Source organism: Ascidiella aspersa, chromosome 5, assembly GCF_963924565.1.
Source record: "Ascidiella aspersa chromosome 5, kaAscAspe10.2, whole genome shotgun sequence".
Taxonomy (NCBI): Eukaryota; Metazoa; Chordata; class Ascidiacea; order Phlebobranchia; family Ascidiidae; genus Ascidiella; species Ascidiella aspersa.
Window position 1 is genome coordinate 7,404,339 of NC_139451.1, and position 15,100 is coordinate 7,419,438.

Here is a 15,100-nt window from a genome sequence, read left to right on the forward strand (position 1 = left end):
CACTGGCATTTGAGTTTCTGATGTATCGGATGTATCCTCCACTTCGGCCGTTGTACCACAAACAGTGATCTCACTTGCGTCTTTTGTGCCACTGGTTCATGAAAACATAAACTGCCTCAGCTAAGGCTTTGGTAGCAGCCTTTTTATTTCGGTCTGCTCTTGGCATGGTGAAAAGAAAATCGTGGGCCTTAATGCACATTGCTTACGATCGTCGGTAACAAACATATGGGTTAAATTTTTTATTCGGATACTAACAAAAATAATAATTAATCTGACAAATCATAAATTAAAGATGAAAATCCAAAAATTTGCTGTTGTATTTACACTTGCTGAGCCATTGTTGCCTTTCGCAGGGAACCGCGTATATACATAAAGTACTTTTTTCATGCAATTTGATTGATGTTGAGGCAACTTTTAAATTTAAAAACCGTGTTGTTGGAAAATTGCTTAAAAGAGAATTCACACAATTATTAAACCATTTATTGCCACATACAGTTTTACTACATGCTGTATCAATAATAGCTGAAGTCAGTGTTTGCCACAAAAATTGTATTTTTAACCATATCAGTTATTAAAATTAAATTGGTTATGCTGCAGTCCAATATTATAGGTAATATTAACCAATAATTTTGGTTCTACTACACAATATTATTTGTTATTACAAACACACTGGTTGGTTTAACCGCCTATCTTGACATAAATGCACATTTTCTTGGGTAAAACAAACATTTATTTCAGAAGGTCGCAACATAAAAATGGTGCGCACAAAGCAGTTAGAGGTTAAAATACCCAATAAAGCGTTAAAAGTTGTATACAAAAGAAAAAGAACGAATACAAAACATCATTTGGGAATACAGTAGATTACTCAATCATATGCAGTTAAATGTTAGTTAATTGCACAATAATTTCGTTATACTTCGTTTTCTTGATTGCAGAATCGTGAAAACTATCAATGCAAATACCATGCAAGTTGGGCTGTTTTAGGGTACTGCATATTAAACACAAAAAAACATTTGAAGCAAATTTCCACTGCCTCATGGATGCTTTTTTCAGTTCATACACTGTTTGATTGACAAGTGTAAAAACCTGGTGAGGGTTCAGGATACTATCACCCAGAACTAGAACTTGCGGCTGCCAAGTTAGCATAACATTGGATACGGAAGCTTCTTTCTTCTTCTTGTACTCTTCTATGGTGTGCCGATCTTTAAATAAAATATAACTGGTAACTAACTTAATGCGAAACTTGTTTTAACATTTTTAAACTTTTTGTCATTCACTGTTAATGCCAAATGTAAGCATTTTTTAATTACTGCTGTTTGAGCAAGCATTCTATTTGCGGAAGTCAATCAACTGCATTGTGAAGATAGGATGACCACACTATTTTATAGGTATCTGCAGGTAATTTAGCTTATCTGAACACTAAAAATAGTGTTTAAAATATAGATTAAACGAATAATGGCATATTTTGGCTTTTATTTTATGTAACAAAAATGTAATTAATCCGTGGAAAAAAATCTAAAAAGGTTTGATTACCAATGTTTAGGTTAAGCAGTTATCGGTTTGGAACCATTTCTTACCGGCTGTAAGTCTATGAAATCACTCCTACACTCAGATAAGGTGGGGTTGTCCCATTTGAAAGTTGCTTACTGGTGTGTGTTGGCAATATATTAGGCAGTAAATAAAGAGTGCAGCATTTATCAAGGCATCTAAAAAAACAATTTCCTTTTTAAATTGTTGCTTTGTGATATTTTAAATCAGGGAGTCGAACCGTTGACTCTTTCGGTTCAGGTTCGGTTCGGGTTCACGGATTTGTTCGGAATCCTGTTCAGCTCCGGTTCGACTCCCTGTCTCAAATCGCAGAATACATATAGTTACATGTATACCTTTATTACTTTGCTCATTTTCAAATAGATTTTTATTTTCCATTTCCTTTATTAGCTGAATTGCCAACTTGTCTCTCGATTGAAGTTTAATAACTTTAAGTATTTTAGCAGCAACATTAAAAATCTTCGAAAAATCTAGATTTACCTAACCAAACAAAAACACAAACTGTGAAAATAAAGTACCAAAAATAAAAAATTATTCACTTGAAAATTTAACAGTTCTATCTTATTTACAGTTAATTATAATTCAAACTTGTACCCATGTATAGCCACATTGGTCATTAAGCGAGGAAAGCGAGAGAGTAATTCCACAATCATTGGACCTCCAATGTCGCCTTGCATCAAATGTTTTTTGCAATATACTCTTGCACTTTGGAAAATGGAGTTTTATCATACCTTCAACAACAAAATTTCATTTAATTAATATTACAAACCTGAAAATGTTGGCACATCCTTTAACTTTGTCGAACATTCAAAATTCTTTCCTGAAGAAAACCTGACGCTGGTAAACCATCGCAAGCTGGTTGAAATAGGTGTTGTAAATAAAAATGAAGGTGTTAAGTTGCAATATTACATAAACAAACATTTTAATAGTTTAATCTTACATAGCCAGGAGGCGAACCACAGTGCATCTTCGGAAGTTGCATAACTATTTATTTTGCTAAAGTTATAATAAAGTACTTTTAGCATAAAAACCATCTGTTTCCCGTAAAAATGAACTTACTGAGTTCCACATTTTTCCATTAGGCTGTTAACCAGTACTTGCACCAATTGACAACGGCTTGTTGTCGACAAAAACGGTTGCATTCCATATTCCTTTATAATTCCAATACCATATGGATTTTTCAGTAGTATTTCTTCAATATCCTGAAAATATGACTATTTTAAAATACCAACTTTACCATACAAATATGGATGCAATGCATTAAAGAGCGCATGCTCATACAAATAGCAAATGGTTTTAATTGAATTTCGTCACTGCATGACATAGATGTGTACAAATAACACTTGCAGCCTAAGTTCTTTTAAATGTGTTTCTAGTAAACAATGTCACATATATATTTACTACTAGATATCTTCATTAAAAAAAAAACTCAAAAACATGTTAAACTTCTCACATAATTCACTGAAGCAAGAAATTTTTTTCGTGGGGTGTTGCTGCTTCAGAGAAATTTAATTTATTGTGTACTAACTTGGCCAGCTGTTGAATCTGTCATACTTGAATTTTTACACAATTCAACAATCACAAAACATAAAACACTTAAATGTAAAACTTGTTTTACTCTTAGGTATAGCATTGTGAGTAGAAATAACTTGCACCAAACAAAAAATGTATCTATAACAGTAAGTTTTCAGGATTATACAAATAAAGTCAGAAAACAGTCTAATACCATGGTTTATGTTGGCCACAATAGTTGCGTTTGAGTGTGTATGGATTATAATCTTTTAAATCATCAAATCTTATAACCTCTTGTAAACCAGTATACTCAATATCGTAAGAAAACCAATGCAGATTAAAAAGATTGGCATTCCACAGCTCAACAATAAAGTAAACTCTAGTACTTTGCCTAGATCTGGAAGCCCAGATTCCTCAATAACATGTAATACAACAAATAGATTTAAGTGGTAATTAATACCAAAATGCTGGAGCAGCGAAACGGAAAAGATAGTATCTTCTACATCTAAATATTTATCTAAAGATAGCAAATCAGCAAACCTTATGTTGGCATAGGATACCATTTTTTCTTTAAAGAAAAGACAGGATAATTGCATTTGGTGTCTAAAAGCCATGGTTTTACAAATATTTTTAAAATTGCAAGTGACATGACTAATTTGTCGGAAGAAATTATGTTTTGCTTCGAATCTCATGCACCAAAACATCTTGGATAGTGGAGCAAATAGTGTTACGCAATTCAGGAAAAAGGCAAACAAAGGTTTTAAGATGTTCCTGTATCAGACACTGCAAAAAGTATGTTGAGCCCCCCGTTGCAACAAGGTTCTGCACACAGCTGTTCAGTCTGCAAGTAGTGCGGTTTCAAGCGAAAAAATCACGTCTGGTGTGAATACCCCGTCGCTTGCCGTCGAACGCAAAAACGCGCCACCTGCCGCCAACCGCGTCTGGTGTGAATCTTGCTTTAGCCTCTGCTAGCATATCCAAAAGACAAAATTCTTCACAACATAGGGACAAACAACTTCAAATTGTTTAATGTATTAAGTATGTGCACTTATTAACAATTCCGAAGTGTGACTTTTTGTTAGCCAAGTTTAGTTCTACAAGATGACTTTCATTCTTTATCTCTTAAACAGAAACTTTCCTTGGCAAAAGATGACTGCATCTCTTCCTTATTTATGCAGCAAAATCTACAGCAGTAGCCTGAACTAAAACATTCAACGAATCCAAACAGCCCATGAATTCCCAGATTGTCCCCACATATTTTACCTATATGAACCTTTACATTTATTAACTTTCTATCCACTGAAATTTTAAAGCCAGTACGTGACAAAATTTGTATTTCATCAACAATAGTATTAGGAATTTGATTCATTCCATATTTTTTTTAAAAACAATTTGACAAGGCAGTTATACACATGTGGCAAATTAAGAATGTTATAATAAAAAAAAACAAGTTTATATATATATAGACGTGTGTGAACGACCCAAAGGATTGACTGTTTCCATATCATCATTAAAAATATTGAGAAATATTCAGAACAAAAATTTTTTTGTGTGATTAAAATTTCCATTGAAAAAATACCACCATTTATGTTTTTTCTAATATTTTGCCAAACACCAGGTAGTTCTAAAAACGATTTAAGTGTTGTTTCAATAAAAACATGATAATACATGTCATTTACAATGTTTTGCCTGCTTCCTTTGCCATCTTTACTTGGTACAAATTCAGTTCGCTGACCCAAAATTTTTTCATCGGGCTTAATAAACGCACCACAATTTTCAAAAAATTTAAGTTCATTATAGTTTGTGTCCATGTTTTCAAATATATTGTTGTAATGGGACATTTCTACTTCAATGCAATCCTTAATTTCAGAAAACTGCAAATTTTTGGAAAATGTTTTATTAATATTCTTAATTAAATTTATTTTTTTACCACTGACAAGTTCAGAAACCAATATCTTTGTTTTTCCTCTTTGACAAAATTAAGAACAGCTCCAGTCACAAAAGTGTTTGTTCGAAGTCTGGCTAAAAACACTGCAGAGTTCCACATTAAACTATTAGAAATGTGAGACATATCATCATCACTATTGGAGATTGATATTTCTTGAGCATTGTTAGACCAATCAAATAGGTCTTTATCTGGTAACGCAGTTATCCGATCAGAAAGTATACCACAAAGAGTGTTTGCTCCAGATAGCAGGTGATTGATTTGGGACAACTTCTTGAACAGTTTTCGTTTTAAAATGCGAGTTTACAAGGTGCTTATCTGGAAAATGACCGAGAGCAGTTTTCTGGAAAACATACCAGTACATGAAATCCATCCACAAGTGAATGTTCTTCACGAAAATGTCGACCAAGACGAAACAAATAAACTGATTCATGGCATTTAAAACATAAACATTTCTTATCCATAGTAAATATACTTCTATGGTAAAATAAAAATTATATTTTTCTCTAAAAAAACATATTATTTTGAAATGGCAGATCAGGCATCACAAAATGATCTAAGAGAAATAAAAACGTGTACTGTTTTTTTAATTTTTATGGCTTAATAAAACATCTATAATGAAGAAAGCTCACATATGACTATCAAGCTCAGCTAAAAGTCAGTAAAAAAAATAATTTAGTGGCCCACCTCTGTGATGGCAGCCATTTCCTTAAGAAAGATTACTCTATGTCCCACTTTCGGTATAAGTTCCTTAACGTCACTCATTGATAGCAATAGAAATGATTCTTCTGTTATCTAATTAAGCTTTTAATACTGGTTTACATTGTAATATAGGCTTCATTTATTTTACTTAAGATACAAATTATACATAAATATGAGGAAAACTTAATACTTCCATGAAAAAATCCGACGTATCTCTTTGGGCGGGAATAAATGTCTCTTGAAATACATTACCCAGTATATTTGTAGTGGACACGACAGTTTAACTGTTTAATACAGGATTGAAGTGTTCTTGTTTTCAAATAGCACGGGTGTAGCCTATACTTGGCTTTCTGCATAGCAGAGCTCATAGTAATCATACATGGCTAGTACGTTTCTTCAAAAGTTACCTAAGCGATATTTCTTACCTGAATAAATTGACGTCAATATGTACTACGCGTCTGCGAAAACGGTTTTCTTTTGTGTTATGTCACAATGAGAGAGTATTCCTATAATTTTTATTTAAGCTTGGTTGCATTTTACACAGTTTATGTTTTGTTTACTAGAAAAAAGACAATGGCAAATGACATCAATGTGCTTTTTCACCAGTCACGTTGGTAACAATGACAAATAATGTTGGAAAAGCTAAACAATAGGCCTAAACCAATCGAAATTGGTAGGGCTCCAACCAATTTTTTTTTAGAGTGTATTCTTGCTATCAATACAATGAAAACCACAGAAACAAGCAACGAAAAAAAAGGAATCAAGTGAAAGAAACAGAGTTCAGCACATCATAGTTTTGCCATCTGCGCCACGCTTCAGTTGTTTTGGTTGGGTTATTTGTTGTGTTTTCTTTATTGTCATAATTCATCTGTATCTTTTTCCAATTGAGCCCACTTCTTGTCATGGAACGAATTATGCATCCATCATTTTTAACATATGACATAATATCATTAATGCTTTTGTTTATGCATTGTTTTCTTTTTTCTTCTATCTTCCTGTTCGTCGTCACTTAAATATTTTTCGTGATTCTTAATTTCGGCCCTGTTCCCTGCTGTTATTCTTCTAACATCTTTCTTGCATTTTCTTTATCATTTCCATAGTCTCCTTTTTTTTTTAAATATCTAAAATGTAGCATCAAAATTTCTTTTGCTGCTGCTACGAATACGCTCGAACACTTTGTCTCTGTTTAAAGTGGTGTTTTGCCTGATTTATTCAATCCAGCGATGAGACTCATGTATCTTTTGGAATGCTGGCTTCAAGAATGTTGCGCCATGCAATTTTTATTGTACAGAAAAATGCAAAATCTACTATCTCTTGTTCCTCGCATGGTTGGACAATGTTTGCAGATGGGTGAGAACTTAAATTGTCTCCGATTAGCACTTTCTTCTCCTGCAGTCGTTTCAGTTGAGGTAGAGCAAATGTGTTCGAATCAACAATCTTCAAAACACTTGCTCCTTCTGGGCACCCAAGGTTCGTAGCCTTGTAGACTCTACATAAAAAGCTGGGATTTTTTAACCTTTAGCCCCTTTTAGGGACAAATCTAGGGATTTTGTTGATCTAGGGCTTTCCCCCAATTTGTTAAGTATTAAATTTTGTTTTGTTTCACTTTCTGTGATTTGAAGTTTTAAGATTCGTATTTTCATCATTTCACGTGATCCAGTTCCCCGTTTTAATAGGCGGCCACTTGAGGAAAACGTGCGCATGCACGAGCGTCGAGCGCGAATGTTGTCTGCTGACAAACTGCTACTGCTGGCTAGTTGTTGTATAGTTGTGAATTGGAAATTGACTCGACAGTAGAGAGGTTATGTGTCATCGATCCGCATTTGTTAAGCATACCAAAACACAACTGCACTAGGGTTCTTCTCCGGGAATGTTTCGACGGGAAATTCCCGAGATTTCCCGCGAAATTTTGTTTTATTATCCCGGGTATTCGACAACATAGCAAAACTTTAAAAAGATTGTCGTTTTTCGAGTAATATAAAAAAAGTAGTACTACCATGTTATAAAGTCGTTGCTTAAATTGCTTTAAAGAAAGCGCTGAAAAAGATGAACAAATACACCTTGAAAACATGGACAGTAGCTGAAGCGAAAAAGGTAGTTTACGAAATATCATCAACCAAGCTAAAAACATAACCTACGACGGAGTCCAACTCGACACAGATGAGTTGCTGCTGTTAGTGCTCATAGAAGCAGGACTGGAAGCAAGAGGAGAACAAGGGGGCATCCAATATTCGCCCCACATCATGCATGCTCCATGGAGAGGCGGGAAAAGGTAAATTCTGTTGGGAAAATATTCTGTATGCCTCCATAATGACGAACGACTCCCAAGGAGTGGGGCAAATGGCGCTACGCTTCCGTCATAAGGTCTTGAAGGTGGACGACGCAGGTCCTTCGTTCTTCAACAACGACGCCGCCGCCATAAAGTTTATGCACCACAATGCGTGGAGTGCTAAAACACATGGCGACCGGCAGGATAACGAAGCGAACCTGCGCCTTCATAACAACCAACACCAAGAATCCCTATAGTGAAGATGGCAGCGCTAGAAGACGCCGAACCAATGAGAAGAAGATTCGTAACAGCAGAGTGGACTGAAGAAAGCAAAACGCCACAACTCGGAGAACAGAAACGCATCACAAGCGACATGACGGACGACCTATAATAGAACTCACCAAAGATATCATCCAAAAATTAGAAGGCCAAAAAATAGGAATACAACAAAAGCTCATACCAATCGCGGAGTACGTCCGAAAATCAACCACATCCTAGAGCAAACAACAGACTCAGAAGAAGAACAAGAAGCAGAAGACGCAAGCCAAACAACATATTGCAGTCAAGCAAGTAAAAGATCATGCAGCAGCAACGACACGGAAGGGTCCAGAAGAAGCAATGGCAGAAGATTGTGTATATGTATATGTGTATATTTTCTACTACAACATTTACATAAATACACCATATCTCGAGACAGTCTGCGCAAATCCCCCTTCCTCCTGCGACAATCCCTTATTTCATCAGCACGGCCCCAATATTTTCCTTTTATTATTTAATTCATTCCTGTGTTAAACAACCCCCTTCATTTATTAATTATTTTTATTCGCAGCCAAACATTCATGGCGACGGAGGCCGCGCGTGCGACGCGCAGTACTACTCTGTAGGCGAAGCCTTTTTTTTATTATTGTCTTTTGGGTTTCTCAACCGTGGCCCTCGGCCCCCCTGGGGGGCCACGGAGCTGTCATCGTGGCAAAACCGTGTCACTGTTTTCAGTTTTTTAGTTAAACTCAAACTTGTAGTGTTAATAACCTTCTTTGACCTATTGTTACGCATTTTTTTTTACAAGTTATTCTCTCTACCTGCTGTTCGTGAGAAGTTTTGCAACAGTCGACCTCAAGCTTGCAATTCTTTGTCTGTCGCCTAATTGCATTTGTTACGTCACTTACAACCAACATTTGTGTTTTTCTAGTTTACTCAGTTATTTATTGTAACGTTTAACCAGCATTTTAATTACCGCAAGTTTGCGCAATGTCTGAACTGCTCTGTGGTGATGTCAAAAGCGTCATTACTAGCCTCAAAACTTAAAAAATCACCGTGATAAAAATGATTCTCGACGAAAGAATGATGCCGCCACAAATTCTAGCTAATTTTTTTATAATCGAGGGGGGTCACGGGGCAGCGCTTATAAACCGGTGTACAGTCCTTTGTGGCTTTGACCAAACATTTATAGCGATGGGCATCATTCAAATACAGACTCAGAAGAGAAGAAGGTGTTTAGCAAAAGCAAAGAACTGCATAGGAAAACAGGAGGCTTAAATTGCGAGGTAAATTAAACAAAAACGTCAATATTTTTTGCTGGGGCAACCGGAATCGAATTTTAAATGAAGATGAGATGGAGGCGCACTTAAAGGTGTCCACATGTATCCAGCTTTAAAACCAAATACATAACTGGTGTAAATGGGTAAGAAAAGCTTAAAAAAATAAACAAGAATAGTTTTACAAGTTTAGACCATTTTGTATAGCTAAATCTTCAGTAGCGAAGACACTCGTTTTGGCCTTATACCATGACGAAAAGCAGTGATGGAGATGAAAGACAGCAATGCATTTCCTTTATAATGTTTTGTTTTGCTATGCCAAAACGAAACCTTCTAGAGACTAAAAGAACATTTCAACAAAAAGCATGAAGTCACTGAAAATCATAATTCGCTTCGATTCGATATTTGATAAAGTTCATATAATACTTACTATAATAATCAAACTATTCTTTCGAATAGCAAAATCTGCCTGACGTCATTTAGTTGCAGCAGTTGCGGCTTGCGTAGCGCACCACTTGCCTAGAACAGTTGGTTTAGGTTTTTAGATACTGATGATGCTTTATAGCGAAATATATTTATCTGATTTTCGGTTTACTAAGTTTGGTACTTAGTTTAATCTTTATAAAACTTACTATACTAATAATATATATTTTCAATAATTCTTTGGCAAAAAATAGAATCTTTTTATGAGTCGATTATCTCTATTTAAAATCTTATATTTCCATATTTTGGCTTTTTCTAACAAAATGTAATGTTCTTAACCTTTTTACTTGTATCTTTGAGAGATGGGTTGCTACTTTTAATGTATATTTACGACTCTGAATAGGAATGCCTAATACTTGATATTTCATACCGATACCCAATATTTTGAGCAAAAAAGCGCAACAGTAAACTCAAATTTCATGAACAATTATGCATAGGGTAACTGTGGTAAACAAAATAAAAAGGTTGAAACATATTATCTAAATATTATATTTTACAAAAGTTCTGTATAACACACCAAACGGCCAATGTTACTAATAGAATAGGTTTGCGAAACTCCTCCACAAATTGCCTTGAAAATTTTCATTAACACATATTTTAAATCTTGATCGAATTCAGAGACGCGGGAAATGCAAGTTTGTGAGAAATCTTTTGAATGTATTTTCCATGTATCACTTTTTAAAACAAGACATTTGGCTTGTTTTACAAATGAACTGAAAGTTTTAATAAAGACAATAAGAATTTTCTGGATTCCGCAGAATAAATTTATCTTCACTATATTAGCAACGGTATACGCTAGCCGGTGAATAACCACCCAGCAGACCTAGAACTTCGTTTTTGCTTTATAGAAGTGTATCTCTTATTCGAACAAATCTATCGAACAGTTTTTACCTTGTTTTCTTTGGTGTTTTTATACTTTTTTTCACCGGTAGTCAGTAAAACAGCATACACGAGTGGTTGATGACTTCAAGGCACTACTAATGCAGTACTTGAAACAACAATATGCTGTTTTAAATCAATGTATTTCTTATAGGTCAAAAAATATTCGCCCTAGTTATAAAAATTTTAATGCTGTTTACGGCATTGCTAGCGTCAATACTTTTTTCCAGTAAAAAAACCTTGCAACTGCTAAAGCTGTTAGTTGAAATTGCCACTGACCAAGTTAGTGACCAGTGAGAGTGTACAGCGTATTTAAATGGTCTGTAACAGCTCTACTTTTGTAATTAGCATGTCTAGTTGGGTTAGGCTTCTGTAAAAAACAAAATTATAAAATACCTATAGATGGCTGTTCAATTTTTGAAGTCTCTCATGCAACTCTTTTCACCAACGTTCGACCTGCAAAATAAAATAATAAATTATACCCAGCAAAAAAATGGTGTCAATTTGGCCTATTCTATACCATTACGGCTTGTTTTTTCAGATTTTTGGCTTGAAACTGGCTTATACACAGCCAAGACGTGGCTCATTTATCACTTATGTAAAAAGCCAAACACGACTCAAATTATGTGTGATTTTTTTGCTCGTGGTGAGCAATAGTAATGGCTCATCTACCCCTGAAACTTGGCTTGGGTTAAGCTAATCCTAAAAATCCAGTGTTGAGCCACATCTTTAGAACTGTATTCAAGCTGGCCTTCATAGAGATATGCACAAAATTAGCACCTGCTAACAGTTTATGGGCTGCAACGAATAATTTTACAGCAAATTTAACAAAAAAAACAGGTGAAATCAATATACAATCAGCCAATGAAAAGTTTAACCAATCATTCTTCTTGGTAATCTAAAGAGTTTGAAATCTTGAATGAAAATTATTTTTTACATGCTCAAAACTTCATCACAGCCTGTATTATTACCTGTGAGTATAAACTCCAAGGCTTAGCACTTAACAATATGAAAGATTTATAAAACAAAATAGGTTTTTTGGCGCACCCTGTAGGCGGAAGAGAATAAAAAAGGCATTTAAAACTTAATGCAACATTACCACGGGGAAAGATTCTTTACAACGTTTGACACAACTGTTTTCAAATACTTTTTTACTCGATGTCATCAAAGGGTAAAGTGTCTGTGCTGGTACTGCTGTCACTGCCACATGTAGACCTTTTTTCGGAAGCTTGGTTGAGGTTGCCTCGTCTTATTTCACGACCACCATCCCAGTCAGTAACCCCAGCCAGGGTAACTTTAATTTCGTTTTCTATGCTTTCGATGGTTGCATTTTTAAACGAGGTAAACTACTGCAACAAACCTAATAAAACAAAAATAAAAATTAAATGATTTTAATTAAACAGGTCTACGTTTGACACTTTTATAAACATATGCACAGTATATAAATAACATTAATCTGCATTACATCTTTGTAATTGTAGAATTATATATGCATTATATATAATAGGAACAAAAAATACAATGAACTTACGTGTTAAAATTTTGTATAAAGTTGGTGTCATTTCTTTGTTGATTGTAAAATGTTATTTATCAAAGTCAGACTGTGTGTAAAACAATTGGGATGTGAAGTTAGCGAGCAGACTTGTTTATGACAAACCTCGTTACCTCAATAACCAAGATGACATTCAACTCCATCTCGTTAGAGGCCGGTTAAAAATCAAAGTTTTTATTATTGCCAAAGAATGAACTTTTTTTTCAATATTTTTTGTGATGTTTATTTGAGAAAGCGTGAAAAATGCCACATTTGTGTAACTTTTACCCACAAGTAAAATATTTACATGCAGTTTTTTGCACTTAAAAAAATGTGTTAATTGTGTTGTGTGGCACTTTCTTCACAGGACAAAATATGTTGGTTTAACAACACCAGGTTAATTTTTGTTGTTATAATTTAACGTTTTTTTTTCAAACTGTCAAGATTTGCTTTATTAAATTTATAAAAAGGTAAAATGTTTTAAAATATGGATTGCAAGGGCTAATTGTAACGACATTACGTTCAATGTGCAGTTTAGGCCTATAAAACCATTATTATTTGTACGAACAACTTTTAGTTTAAAGCGTGTTTTACAACTAACTTTTTTATCTTTCTACGAAACAGTAAAAATCAGCTATTTGCTACTAAAAAAGAGAACATTCAAACCTAAATTACTCGAGTTAAACTAAACAGAGTAGTTGTCAATGTTTTAGTGCGAAATGTGAAAAATGAAATGAAATATTTGTAAGCTTTTAGTAGTATTGCGTTTATTATTTAAACAATTAATTACTTAAACCGGGGTGCACACCCTGCGGCCGTTGACTATATTACATGTTTAGGAAATTCAAAAGTGGTATAACCGAATTTCCGTGTCTGTCTTTATTGTGTTTTAGTCCATTTGCACTATGTAATTGTAATATTGTGCGCCGCGTTACTAAATAAGACATAATAAATGCTGGTGTCTTTTAACAATATAGAAGTTCATTTCATTTGAATTGAAAGTTTTGCCAATTTAAACCCAATAAACGCATTGCATTTGCGCTTCACGCGATTAGACCTTTTTTAGTTTTGTATGGTTTCGCACGAGTTCGTTAGAGAACTTCATGTATGTTTACAATTAATTGGGTTATGACGTTAAAAATATTATACTGGCGGACTATCAATCAGGCCGTTACAGCTAAAAGGTTATGCACACCCCTGACTTAAGCAAATAAATCTTAATTAATAGAAATGTATATCTAACAGATATTTCTGAATTTCGTTATTTAGGAACATCGAGATGCCAGTATCCTGCAGCGACACATGTCCTCATCCTGCACAGCAGTACATCCGATTGAATATGCCATTCAAACACGAATAATAATACCTCGGGTTCTACTGTTTTGTTTCTTTTGTCAACGTTGATTTTTAATAAAACTTTAAAGCAAGCACAATGTTGTGAGTACGTTTCTGGTAGTCTACATTTACTACGTACAAGGATAGTCAGTAGTAATAAATGTTTGCGATTTATCGTTTTACAAACGGTAGTTTTTCCGTACAACGTTGTGTAGGAAAGTCAGTAATAAATGTTTGTGTTTTACGTTTTTAGAAAGTCAGAATTGACGTAAGATATGATGTGGTTTTAAAAACGATGCCGGGACTTTACACTTTACGACAAAAAAACGGTCCGGCAAAACGTTATTGGTAGTTTTTTAAATTAGGGGCGTGCAACCTGCGGCCCGCACCACTAAACATTCAGGTAACTTAAAATATTGAAACTTCCTGACTGTTCCTCGTCTAGGTCGCCTTATATAGCATATTTTTTTGTTTTTTTAGCATTAGAATAGAATGTGACCTGCTAACAAGATAAAACTACAAAATGTGTTTTGGATGCTGTTGCTGAAAGTAAACTGAGCGCTGCAAAATTTGTTCTTAGAATAGCTACTTGTGGCCATGTAAAGAAAGCATATTAAAAATGTCCGTTTGATCTTTTTTGCTCTTTTGAAATGTAATTGTTTTATATTCAATTTCCATGTTCATGTTAGTTGTAAAAAAAAAGAAACAAATTTCTCTCTGCGCAGCTCTAAATAAGTTTCCACAGCTGAGAAAATTTGTCGCTTTTAAGGGTGGCATTGTTCGGTTCAACGTACGTGTGAGATCATTTTTTTGTGGTAATCACTAACACAGCGGTAGGCAAACTGTGAACCGCGAGTTATTTTTGAATAGCTTGGTGTTTATCATGTACTAGTTGTTGGCCGCATGATAGCCGTACAATCATCGTACATTCATTGTATTTTATTTTAACAATTGGTGGGGATTGGAAAGACCCAGCACGTGCCAAATGTGGTCTTGTAAGCTTGTAAAACTATATTTTTTGCAAACTTTAACTCTATGTAAACGCAAATTTTTCAATGTTTTATATAGCATGGCAGTGTTCTGGGTCATTAAGCACCGTAGAATATACCTTAAAATCAAATATCCCCCTGAATCCGCCACTGTTTTCTTGGTAGTTTTACGTAGTGGGCAAATAGCTCTGAAAAGACTACTTTGGGCCGCAACAAAGAGTTTGCCGACCACTGCACTAACAGGTAGACGACGAGATATGCAAGTGGCCCGTGGTCTAATCCGAACACACATACTTGGCAATAAAAAACGTTTTCGCAACGTTAAATTGTTTGCTGGGATGCTGCTACTTAAGCATGGAGACACCGTACAAG